The sequence below is a fragment of the Bufo bufo genome, chromosome 6 (assembly GCF_905171765.1).
Source record: "Bufo bufo chromosome 6, aBufBuf1.1, whole genome shotgun sequence".
Classification (NCBI taxonomy): Eukaryota; Metazoa; Chordata; class Amphibia; order Anura; family Bufonidae; genus Bufo; species Bufo bufo.
The window spans coordinates 369250610-369263933 of record NC_053394.1 but is presented as its reverse complement, the minus strand read 5'-3'; the positions used below and the strand labels follow the sequence as shown (position 1 = coordinate 369263933).

General features: G+C 41.8%; 1 non-coding gene across 1 annotated transcript; it reads left to right on the top strand.

Moving 5' to 3' along the window:
- The first annotated feature begins 12942 nt into the window (after positions 1-12942).
- Positions 12943-13025, top strand: TRNAL-UAA. Its single transcript has one exon. It is a non-coding gene; the product is annotated as a tRNA-Leu (tRNA).
- The last annotated feature ends 299 nt before the right edge of the window (positions 13026-13324 follow it).

Genomic DNA, 13324 nt, shown 5'->3' with positions numbered 1-13324 from the left:
TCTATTCCATACACGTCCCCTGATAGGGGACGTAACAGGGATTAAACTGATAGGAATAGTACTACTTAACATACCACTCATATTGGGATTGCACAGTACATTACACGGCGCACGCGCAGTGCCCCAAATTGGAAGTAAGAGGGCCAACCAAGCATCTTTTTCCATCTCCCGGTTCCTAAAATCTATTCCATACACATCCCCTGATAGGGGACGTAACAGGGATTAAACTGATAGGAATAGTACTACTTGACATACCACTCATATCTGGTAGCACAGTACATTGCACAGTGCATGTGCAGTGCCCCAAATTGGAAGTAAGAGGACCGACCAAGCATCTTTTTCCATCTCCTGGTTCCTAAAATCTATTCCATACACCGGCCCCTGATAGGGGACAAAACAGAGATTAAACTGTTAAGAACAGATTTTTTTTAATAAAAAAAAAAGAGGACAGCCTCTGTGGAGCTGGGTATTTTTTGGCCACGTTACTGAACGCTCATGCACAATGGCTGTAGGCTCATGCGTCCTTTTGCGGAGGTGACAAACCTGGTCAGTCAAACCCAAGGCAACATCATCAACCTCATACCATATGCGATTTTTCTGGAGCGTGCCCTGCAAAGAGTGCTGGATCAGGCCGTAGATGAGCATGAAGAGGAAGAGTTGTGGTCACCATCACCACCAGAAGCAGCCTTGTCGTCATCGATTGCTGGACTTGCGGCAACGCAGAGAGAGGAGTCTGAAGAAGAGGAGTCAGAGGAGGAAGGTGGCTTTGAGGAGGTGGAAAACCAACCACAGCAGGCGTCCCAGGAGGCTTGTTGTCACCTTTCGGGGACCCTTGGTGTTGTACGTGGCTGGGTGGAGGAAGAGACCTTCAATGACGTCACTTGGATACGTAGAACTACAGGTAACAGCACTCTGCTAGTCAATTGCGCAAAGATATAAGCAAACAAACGAACGCATGTCAGAGTAGGACCCATCTGATTAGAAGCGACCTTGACGACCGGTAGATGGGCCCGAAATATTTTTGATCAATTATATTCGCAAAAAGCTTCTAGCTGCATTTGCAGTAAGTATGACCCCCAAGCATTTATTCTTTTAGTGTTTGCTTATATCTTTGCGCAATTGACTAGCAGAGTGCTGTTACCTGTAGTTCTACGTATCCAAGTGTGTTTTAGCCAAGGTAGCGTGCACCTGCGTTCTTATATTCACTTATTGTGGAGGTGCTGGTTCGTTTATTTTTTCCCCATTGTCACTGCCACTAGGGGAGTGGCTCCCCCTGGTGGTGAGATTGAACCGTGCACCACCAGCCCATTTACCATGTGCTTTTAATTAGATAGCTTGTACAGCTGTATTCTACCCAGCCCATACTGCAGGCTCACAACCTGGGAGAGGCATGTGTAGGATGCAGCTTGGTACTACTTTGCCCAAATTGTAGGCTGTAAGCCCAGGAGAGGCATGTCAGAGTAGGACCCATCTGATTAGAAGCGACCTTGACGACCGGTAGATGGGCCCGAAATATTTTTGATCAATTATATTCGCAAAAAGCTTCTAGCTGCATTTGCAGTAAGTATGACCCCCAAGCATTTATTCTTTTAGTGTTTGCTTATATCTTTGCGCAATTGACTAGCAGAGTGCTGTTACCTGTAGTTCTACGTATCCAAGTGTGTTTTAGCCAAGGTAGCGTGCACCTGCGTTCTTATATTCACTTATTGTGGAGGTGCTGGTTCGTTTATTTTTTCCCCATTGTCACTGCCACTAGGGGAGTGGCTCCCCCTGGTGGTGAGATTGAACCGTGCACCACCAGCCCATTTACCATGTGCTTTTAATTAGATAGCTTGTACAGCTGTATTCTACCCAGCCCATACTGCAGGCTCACAACCTGGGAGAGGCATGTGTAGGATGCAGCTTGGTACTACTTTGCCCAGATTGTAGGCTGTAAGCCCAGGAGAGGCATGTCAGAGTAGGACCCATCTGATTAGAAGCGACCTTGACGACCGGTAGATGGGCCCGAAATATTTTTGATCAATTATATTCGCAAAAAGCTTCTAGCTGCATTTGCAGTAAGTATGACCCCCAAGCATTTATTCTTTTAGTGTTTGCTTATATCTTTGCGCAATTGACTAGCAGAGTGCTGTTACCTGTAGTTCTACGTATCCAAGTGTGTTTTAGCCAAGGTAGCGTGCACCTGCGTTCTTATATTCACTTATTGTGGAGGTGCTGGTTCGTTTATTTTTTCCCCATTGTCACTGCCACTAGGGGAGTGGCTCCCCCTGGTGGTGAGATTGAACCGTGCACCACCAGCCCATTTACCATGTGCTTTTAATTAGATAGCTTGTACAGCTGTATTCTACCCAGCCCATACTGCAGGCTCACAACCTGGGAGAGGCATGTGTAGGATGCAGCTTGGTACTACTTTGCCCAGATTGTAGGCTGTAAGCCCAGGAGAGGCATGTCAGAGTAGGACCCATCTGATTAGAAGCGACCTTGACGACCGGTAGATGGGCCCGAAATATTTTTGATCAATTATATTCGCAAAAAGCTTCTAGCTGCATTTGCAGTAAGTATGACCCCCAAGCATTTATTCTTTTAGTGTTTGCTTATATCTTTGCGCAATTGACTAGCAGAGTGCTGTTACCTGTAGTTCTACGTATCCAAGTGTGTTTTAGCCAAGGTAGCGTGCACCTGCGTTCTTATATTCACTTATTGTGGAGGTGCTGGTTCGTTTATTTTTTCCCCATTGTCACTGCCACTAGGGGAGTGGCTCCCCCTGGTGGTGAGATTGAACCGTGCACCACCAGCCCATTTACCATGTGCTTTTAATTAGATAGCTTGTACAGCTGTATTCTACCCAGCCCATACTGCAGGCTCACAACCTGGGAGAGGCATGTGTAGGATGCAGCTTGGTACTACTTTGCCCAGATTGTAGGCTGTAAGCCCAGGAGAGGCATGTCAGAGTAGGACCCATCTGATTAGAAGCGACCTTGACGACCGGTAGATGGGCCCGAAATATTTTTGATCAATTATATTCGCAAAAAGCTTCTAGCTGCATTTGCAGTAAGTATGACCCCCAAGCATTTATTCTTTTAGTGTTTGCTTATATCTTTGCGCAATTGACTAGCAGAGTGCTGTTACCTGTAGTTCTACGTATCCAAGTGTGTTTTAGCCAAGGTAGCGTGCACCTGCGTTCTTATATTCACTTATTGTGGAGGTGCTGGTTCGTTTATTTTTTCCCCATTGTCACTGCCACTAGGGGAGTGGCTCCCCCTGGTGGTGAGATTGAACCGTGCACCACCAGCCCATTTACCATGTGCTTTTAATTAGATAGCTTGTACAGCTGTATTCTACCCAGCCCATACTGCAGGCTCACAACCTGGGAGAGGCATGTGTAGGATGCAGCTTGGTACTACTTTGCCCAGATTGTAGGCTGTAAGCCCAGGAGAGGCATGTCAGAGTAGGACCCATCTGATTAGAAGCGACCTTGACGACCGGTAGATGGGCCCGAAATATTTTTGATCAATTATATTCGCAAAAAGCTTCTAGCTGCATTTGCAGTAAGTATGACCCCCAAGCATTTATTCTTTTAGTGTTTGCTTATATCTTTGCGCAATTGACTAGCAGAGTGCTGTTACCTGTAGTTCTACGTATCCAAGTGTGTTTTAGCCAAGGTAGCGTGCACCTGCGTTCTTATATTCACTTATTGTGGAGGTGCTGGTTCGTTTATTTTTTCCCCTTCAATGACGTCAGTGAGGACAAGGAACGGGACATGGCTAGCTTGGTATCCAAACTTATGCAAATGGTGAGTTTGCGGTTGTGCAAATGGACTATTTGCGGTTGTTTGTGGTGCGTTAAACGGGAAGTTTGGTCTGTCATAGTTTGGTCTGTCACTGTGAAGCGGGCGTAACCCTTACACTACCTGATCGATACAACATCATGCCTGATGTTTTATAGCACGTTATTCCAAACAATTTAGGAATGTTAGGTGATTTATGCCCTTTAAGGATTAAAACCCGACTCTGCGTCAACTACGTAATTTTCCATGGGAGTTTTGCCATGGATCCCCCTCCAGCATGCCACAGTCCAGGTGTTAGTCCCCTTAAAACAACTTTTCCATCACTATTGTGGCCAGAAAGAGACTCTGTGGGTTTTAAAATTCGCCTGCCTACTGAAGTCTATGGCGGTTCGCCCGTTCGAGAACATTTGCGGAAAATCACGTTCGCCGTTCGCGAACGCAAAATTTTATGTTCGCCACATCTCTATCCCTCACTTAATCTTACGTCACACAGTTTCGCAACCACACACCAGTGACGGATCCAGAGCCTGGTCTCGGGAGGGGCACTTCCAGATCCGCCGCCACAAAACAATGGTGCTTATAGAACAGACTCCACAGTGTAGAGGTATAATGTATATTGTGTGGCACAGTGTATGCTATATGTGTATAACAAACATATTCCACATGAAAACTTACAATTACTTGGCTTGGCCCTTGGGGATCTCGGACACCACTTCAACACTTTGACCGGGGGGCTCGGCGGAGCTGATGTGTTTTATCCTAATGAGAAAGATTTCATAATAAGGATTTGGAGAAGGGGCAGAGGGATAGCAGAGCAGGGAGAGGCTGGTGCTGCTACTAGGAGTAATAAAGCCCACCATAATGCCCCCCCAGTAGAAATAATTCTCCTTATAATGTGCAAAACATACCCCCTTGTAATGCCCCAGGTGAGCTAATGTCCCCATAGTGCCCCCATAATGTGCCAGTAGAAAATACCCCTATATAGTTCCCCCAGTAAATGCCCCCATAGTGCTCCACACCCTCCTTCCTCCTAGTGCCCCCATAATGTACCAGTATAAAATGCTCTAGTAGATACCCTCAGTGTCCCCCATAATTTTCAAATATAAAATACCACTTCTTAGTGCCCCCCGTAGATGACCCCATAGTATTCCTCTCCCCCCTTCCCCATAGTACCCACCATAATGTGTCCCAGTATAAAATTGAACTGTACAGAGCACCCCATATAAAATACCCCTTCCTTTGTGGCCCCAGTAGATGCCCCTATAGTGCCCCCAATAATGTTCCAGTAACAAGAGCAACCCCCCCAATCATGTGCCAGTAATAACAGCCCCCCATGTGCCAGTAATAACATCCCCCCCATGTGCCAGTAATAACAGCCCCCCATGTGCCAGCAATAACAGCCCCCCCATGTGCCAGCAATAACAGCCAACCATGTGCCAGCAATAACAGCCCCCCCATGTGCCAGCAATAACAGCCCCCCCATGTGCCAGAAATAACAGCCCCCCCATGTGCCAGCAATAACAGCCCCCCGTGTGCCAGCAATAACAGCTCCCACCCATGTGCCAGCAATAACACCCCCCCCCCATATGCCAGTAAAAGTATTGTATATATATATAAAAAAAAAAAACACATACTTACCTCCATGTCAGCGATGTGATGCAGGCCTTTCCGGCCTGTGTCCCATGCTGTATGGCTCAGGCGGCCACTAGTGCCTGCAGCCTATCAGAGGAAGGGAAAGGGACACGCCTCTCCCTCCCCTGCCTCAGCACAGTCATCTGTGTCGCTGTCCTGAGGACGGCGATACAGATGACTATGGAGATGAGCGCTTCCACAATGGAAGCGCTCATCTCCCTGTGCCCTGCCGCCGCCAGCTCGGTGAGGGCAATTGCCCCGTTGCCCCCCCTGGATCCGCCACACACTTAATCAACCACGTGTCGCGGTCAAACTCGCGTTATATATCTGCTTATATAAATATAACTGAAGCTCACTACACCAGCCTGGTTTGTTTTCCCTCTGGATTCAAAAAGGCTGTGCTGCTCTCACTGCTGACTTTTTATAGTCTCCTAATTAGACAGCCACATCCTAATTACTCATCTATGCAACCCCTGGAGAAAGGGGGGAAAAAACACCTTTCCTTTCTTTTTTTTCCTTCTTCTCCCCCTTATCACAGCACAATGAAGCTTGCAGAGCAGCAAGTCCCAGTGTACAATACAGTCAAATACAGCCACTCATCAATGTCCACAAATAATTTAGCTCTCAGATACTCCCTCACTTAATCTTAAGTCACACACTTACACAACCACTCTTCGCGGTCAAACTCACGTTATATATATCTGCTTATATTAATATAAATGAAGCTCACTATACCAGCCTGGTTTGTTTTCCCTCTGGATTCAAAAAGGCTGGGCTGCTCTCACTGCTGACTTTTTATAGTCTCCAAATTAGACAGCCACTTTCTAATTACTCACCTGTGCAACCCCTGGAGAAGGGAAATTTTTTAAATAAAATAACACCTTTCCTTTCTTTTTTTCTTCTCCCCTTTATCATAGAACAATGAAGTTTGCAGAGCAGCAAGTCCCAGTGTACAATACAGTCAAATACAGCCACTTATCAATGTCCACAAATAATTTAGCTCTCAGATACTTCCTCGCTTAATCTTAAGTCACACACTTACACAACCACACACTTAATCAACCAATCATTTTTTGGCAATAACCTCCATCTTGGGCCTCTGCCGTATTAATCAGTGTGCAATTTAAGCTAAAAATACAGCTATAATTTTTGGGGTTTTAAAAAACTCCCTTTTTGGGCAAAATAAACAATTTTACAGCCCTTGCTGCATCTGCACGTGTGAAATTCAAGCGTTATATATTGTTGTCATATTCTGTTTGCCCAAAAACACCCTTTTTTGGGCAAAATACTTTGCTGCATCTGTGATTGTTAAAAACAAGCTTGAAATACTTCAATCATTTTCTGGCTTTGAAAAAACACCAATTTTTGGCAATAACCTTCATCTTGGGCCTCTGCCTCATTAGTCATTGTGCATTTTAAGCTATGAATACAGCTATCATTTTCTGGGTTTAAAAAAAAACACCCTTTTTTGGCAAAATACACAATTTTACAGCTCTGGCTGCATCTGCATGTGTGAAATTTAGGCGTTATATACAGCTGTCATATTCTATTAGTAAAAAAACAACCTTTTTGTGAAAAATACTTAATATTGCAGCCTTTGCTGCATCTGTGATTGTTAAAAACAAGCTTGAAATACTTCAATCATTTTCTGGCTTTGAAAAAACACCAATTTTTGGCAATACCCTCCATCTGGGGCCTCTGCCGCATTAGTCAGTGTGCATTTTAAGCTAGAAATACAGCTATAATTTTCTGGGTTTTAAAAAACACCCTTTTTGGGCAAAATTTACAATTTTACAGCCCTTTCTGCATCTGCACATGTTAAATGCAAGTGTTATATACTGCTGTCATAGTCTATTAGTAAAAAAAACACCCTTTATGGGCAAAATACTTAATATTGCAGCCTTTGATGCATCTGTGATTGTTAAAAACAAGTCTGAAATACTTCAATAGTCAGTGTGCAATTTAAGCTAGAAATACAGCTATAATTTTCTGGGTTTTAAAAAACACCCTTTATGGGTAAAATACTTAATATTGCAGCCTGTGCTGCAACCGTGATTGTTAAAAACAAGCTTGAAATTCTTAAATAATTTTCTGACTTTGAAAAAACACCAATTTTTGGCAATAACCTTCATCTTGGGCCTTTGCTGCATTAGTCAGTGTGCAATTTAAGCTAAAAATACAGCTATAATTTTCTGGGTTTTAACTCAAGGACACGGACATCTTTTGCAAATCTGACCAGTGTCATTTTATGTGTGAATAACTTTAAAAAGCTTTTACTAATCCAGGCCATTCTGAGACAGATTTTTTGTCACATATTTTACTTCAGGACACTGGTAAAATGGAGTAAAAAAAATAATTTTTATTTATAAAAAAAATACCAAATTTACTAAAAATTGGGAAAAATTACCAATTTTCCAAATTTCAATTTCTCTACTTTATAATAGATAGAAATACCTCCAAAAATAGTTATTATTTTACATTCCCTATATGTCTACTTCATGTTTGGATAATTTTGGAAATGCCATTTTATTTTTTGGGGTCGTTACAAGGCTTAGAAGTTTAATAGCAAATCTTAAAATTTTTCAGAAAATTTCTAAAACTCACTTTTTCAGGACCAGTTCAAGTCTGAAGTCACTTTGTGATGCTTACATAATAGAAACCACCCCAAAATGACCCTATTTTACAAACTACACCCTTCAAGGTATTCAAAACTGATTTTACAAACTTTGTTAACCCTTTAGGTTTTCCACAAGAATTAATGTAAAATAGACATACAATTTAAAAATTTCACTTTTTTGGCAGATTTTCCATTTGAATCCATTTTTTACAGTTACAAAGCAATGGTTACCAGCCCATATGTGGTCGTAAATTTCTTGACGGGCACACGGCAGGGCGCAGAAGGAAAGGAATGCCATACGGTTTTTGGAAGGCAAATTTTGCTGGACTGGTTTTTTGACACCATGTCCCATTTGTAGCCCCCCTGATGCACCCCTAGAGTAGAAACTCCAAAAAAGAGACCCCATTTTAGAAACTACACCCCTCAAGGTAATCAAAACTTATTTTACAAACTTTGTTAACCCTTTAGGTGTTCCACAAGAATTAATGGAAAATAGAGATGAAATTTCAGAATTTCATTTTTTTGGCAGATTTCCCATTTTAATATTTTTTTTCCAGTTACAAAGGAAGGGTTACCAGCCAAACAAAACTCAATATTTATGGCCCTGATTCTGTAGTTTACAGAAACACCCCATATGTGGTCGTAAACTGCTGTACGGGCACACGGCAGGGTGCAGAAGGAAAGGAATGCCATACGGTTTTTGGAAGGCAGATTTTGCTGGACTGGTTTTTTGACACCATATCCCATTTGAAGCCCACCTGATGCACCCCTAGAGTAGAAACTCCAAAAAAGTGACCCCATTTTGGAAACTACGGGATAGGGTGGCAGTTTTGTTGGTACTATTTTAGGGTACATATAATTTTTGGTTGCCCTATATTACACTTTTTGTGAGGCAAGGTAACAAGAAATTGCTGTTTTGGCACTGTTTTTATTTTTTGTTATTTACAACATTCATCTGACAGGTTAGATCTTGTGGTATTTTTATAGAGCAGGTTGTCATGGACGCGACAATACCAAATATGACTACTTTTTGTTGTTGTTATTTGTTCCAGTTTTACATAACAAAGCATAAAAAAAAAAAAGATTCTTTAGTATCTCCACATTCTGAGGGGTTATGTCATATGATATTTTTATAGAGCAGGTTATTACGGATGCAGTGACACCTAATCTGTCTACTTTTTTATTTATGTAAGTTTTACACAATTATTTCATTTTTTTAGTGTCTCCATATTCTGAGAGCCATAGTATTTTTTTTACGGTGTTCACCTGAGGGGTTAGGTCATGTGATATTTTTATAGAGCAGGTTCTTACGGACGCGGCGATACCTAATATGTATACTTTTTTTTTTTTATTAAGTTTTACACAATACCAGCATTTTTTTAACAAATTATTATTTATTTTTTGGGCGATTGTCTTAAGTAGGGGCTAATTTTTTGCGGGATGAGGTGACGGTTAGATTGGTACTATTTTGGGGGGCATACTCCTTTTTGATCAATTGGTATTGCACTTTTTGTGATGTAAGGTGACAAAAATAGCTTTTTTTTTTACACCGTTTTTATTTTATTTTTTTATGGTATTTATCGGACAGGGTGGATCATGTGATATATTTATAGAGCCAGTCATTATGAACTTGGCGATATCTAATATGTGTGTTTTTTTTTTTTTTTCTGTTTTTTAACATGGGAAAGGGGCAATTTTTTTTCTTTTTTGACTTTATTAATTTTATTACATTATTATTTTTATTAAAAACATTTTTTTTACTTTTTTTTTCTTTCATTTATTTCTGATGTTTACTTTTGGGGGTCTGATCCCCTCTGCAATGCATTACAATACATCTGTATTGTAATGCATTGCCTGTTCGTGTACTGCAGTGATCTCTGCACGGCATCGGGCTGCCTTCTGAGACATCGAGTCCCCGACACAAACCCCTTCTATGCCGCGGTTAATCCGCAGCGATCGCCGATACAGGGGGGGTCACAGGACCCCCTTCGGCATTGACCCAGGGCGCCTTCTGATTTATTTCAGCAGGCACCCAGTTCCAATCACCGCCCGCCGCGCGGCGGTGATCGGAAATACACATGACGTACTGGTACGTCATGTGTCCTTAAGTACCAGGGCATCATGATGTATCAGTACGTCATGTGTCCCCAAGAGGTTAAAAAACACCCTTTTTGGGCAAAATATACAATTTTACAGCCCTTGCTTCATCTGCACGTGTGAAATTCAAGCGTTATATACTGCTGTCATATTCTGTTAGTAAAAAAAAAACTTTTTGGGCAAAAATCTTAATATTGCAGCCTTTGCTGCATCTGTCATTGTGAGATACACCCATTAGATACTGTTGTTCTATTCTGCTATTAAAAAAATACCCATTTAGGGCAAAAAACTAAATTTTTCAACCGTTGCTGCTTATGTCATTGGGAGATACACAGTTTACATATTGTTGTTCTATTCTGCTTTTTAAAAAACACCCATTTAGGGCAAAAAACTAAATTGTTCAGCCTTTGCTGCATATGTCATTGTGAGATACACGCTTTACATACTGTTGTTCTATTCTGCTTTTTAAAAAACACCCATTTAGGGCAGAAAACTAAATTTTTCAGCCTTTGCTGCATATGTCATTGTGAGATACACCCTTTAGATACTGAGGTTCTATTCTGCTATTAAAAAAACATCCATTTTGGGCAAAAATCTTAAATTGCAGCCTAATCTGCATCTGTACGTGTGAGATACACCCTTTAGATACTGTGGTTCTATTCTGCTATTAGAAAAACACCCATTTTGGGCAAAAATCTTAAATTGCGGCCTAGTCTACATCTGTAAGTATAATATACACCATTTAGATACTGTGGTTCTATTCTGCTATTAAAAAAAAAAAAATTTAGAGCAAAAAACACTTAATTTTGCAGCCTTTGCTGCATATGTCATTGTGAGATACACCCTTTTGATACTGTGGTTCTATTCTGCTATTAAAAAAACACCCATTTTGGGCAAAAATGTTAAATTGCAGCCTAATCTGCATCTGTACGTGTGAGATACACCCTTTAGATACTGTGGTTCTATTCTGCTATTAGAAAAACACCCATTTTGGGTAAAAATCTTAAATTGCGACCTAGTCTACATCTGTACTTGTGAGATACACCATTTAGATACTGTGGTTATATTCTGCTATACAAAAGACACCTATTGAGGGCAAAAAACTTAATTTTGCAGCCTTTGCTGCATATGTCATTGTGAGATACACCCTTTAGATACTGTGGTTCTATTCTGCTATTAAAAAAACACCCATTTTGGGCAAAAATCTTAAATTGCGGCCTAGTCTGTATCTGTATGTGTGAGATACACCCTATAGATACTGTGGTTCTATTCTGCTATTAGAAAAACACCCATTTTGGGCAAAAATCTTAAATTGTGGCCTATTCTACATCTGTACGTGTGAGATACACCATTTAGATACTGTGGTTCTATTCTGCTATAAAAAAAAACACCCTTTTAGGGCAAAAAACTTAATTTTGCAGTCTTTGCTGCATATATTATTGTGAGATACACCCTGTAGATACTGTGGTTCTATTCTGCTATTAAAAAAACACAGATTTTTGGCAAAAAAATTAAATTGCGGCCTAGTCTGCATCTGTACGTGTGAGATACACCATTTAGATGCTGTGGTTCTATTCTGCTATTAAAAAAACACCCATTTAGGGTAAAGATCCTAAATTTGAGAAATATGAGGAGAGCGTCAAATAAGGGGGTGGCTCCGGTCGTGGTGCTGCTGGTGGAGCTCCTGTTACAGGGAAAGGATGTGGTTTATCTGTGCCAGCTACACGCACAAGTGAAACACCTTCCTCAGGTGCAAGTAGGTGACAGAACCTGCAGCAGTATTTGGTCGGGCCTAATGGGGCTCTACGAATGGTGAGGCCAGAACAAGTACAGGCGATAGTAGATTGGGTTGCTGACAGTGGCTCCAGTTCCTTCACATTGTCTTCCACCCAGTCTCCTGCTGAAAGATCAGAGTTGGCACCTGCAGCCGATGTCCATCAGTCTTTCACCTCACCCCCTTGCAAATCAGCTAAGCAGTCTGAGCCCCAAGTCATGCAGCAGTCTCTTCTGCATTTTGATGACTCCTTTAGCAGGGTTTCCCAGAGCCATCCACCTAGCCCTGCCCCAGAAGTGGAAGAGATTGAGTGCACCAATACCCATCCACTTATGTGTCAAGATGAGTTCATGGGAGGACCATCGCAGCACGTCTCGGATGATGACGAAACACAGGTGCCAACTGCTGGGGCTTTCGAAAGTGTGCAGACTGACAAGGAGGGAAGGGGTGAAGACTGGGCCGGAAGATGATGTGGAGGACGATGAGGTCCTCGACCCCACATGGAAACGCTGAAGGTGACAACAGTTGACCCTAGGAGCAAGCGTTTTATTTTTAGCCATCAACATTTCATTATGAAAATTCAGCTTTTTGTGTATGTAGTCTCAAAATGCCAACCTAGGGTTCATGAAAAGCAAATGATAGCCATTTATTCATTGGTTCTTAGCAGGGTGACAAAATGGTTAAGGATTTGGAAATAAAACCATTAGATGCGTATCCATGTGAGTGTGAACACCTCTCCAAGTGTGAGGTTTACCTTTCGGAGGTCTGTCACATTTCCTGCAAAGGAGCCAATCCTGGAGCAACATTGAAGCTGTACGCGCATGGTCACAAGAACTTTCCCCTGTCGCAACAATGAACTTTATGTTATGACCAAGACATGAATTCCTTGGCTTTAGAGTCAAAATTGCTATTTAAGGAAAAGATAATTAAGCTTTAAAGTTGGTTCATAAAGATAGAAATTGTTTAAACCTATAGAAAGTGCTGTGGTGTTACAACTGCTACCTTTGATGGCAAGCGTCCAATTCACAGACTTTCACCAGGATGGCCGAGTGGTTAAGGCGTTGGACTTAAGATCCAATGGATATATATCCGCGTGGGTTCAAACCCCACTCCTGGTAGCCCTTTTCTTTAAAACGCTGAGGGTGATGACAACTAACACTCTGAGCAAGCTTTTTTCGGCCATCAACATTTCAATAATAATCTTTGGCTTTTTGTGTATGTGTATCCATATGGGTGTGAATCACTCTCCAAGCGTAAGGATGTATTTTGGAGTTCTCCCAAGTTTCCTACAAAGGAGCCAATCCTGGAATAACATTGAAGCTATTCTTGCATGGTCATAAAAACTTTCTCTAGTCGTCGCAACAATGATGTTTATGTTGTGACCACTAGATAAATTCATTGGCTTTGCAGACGCAAT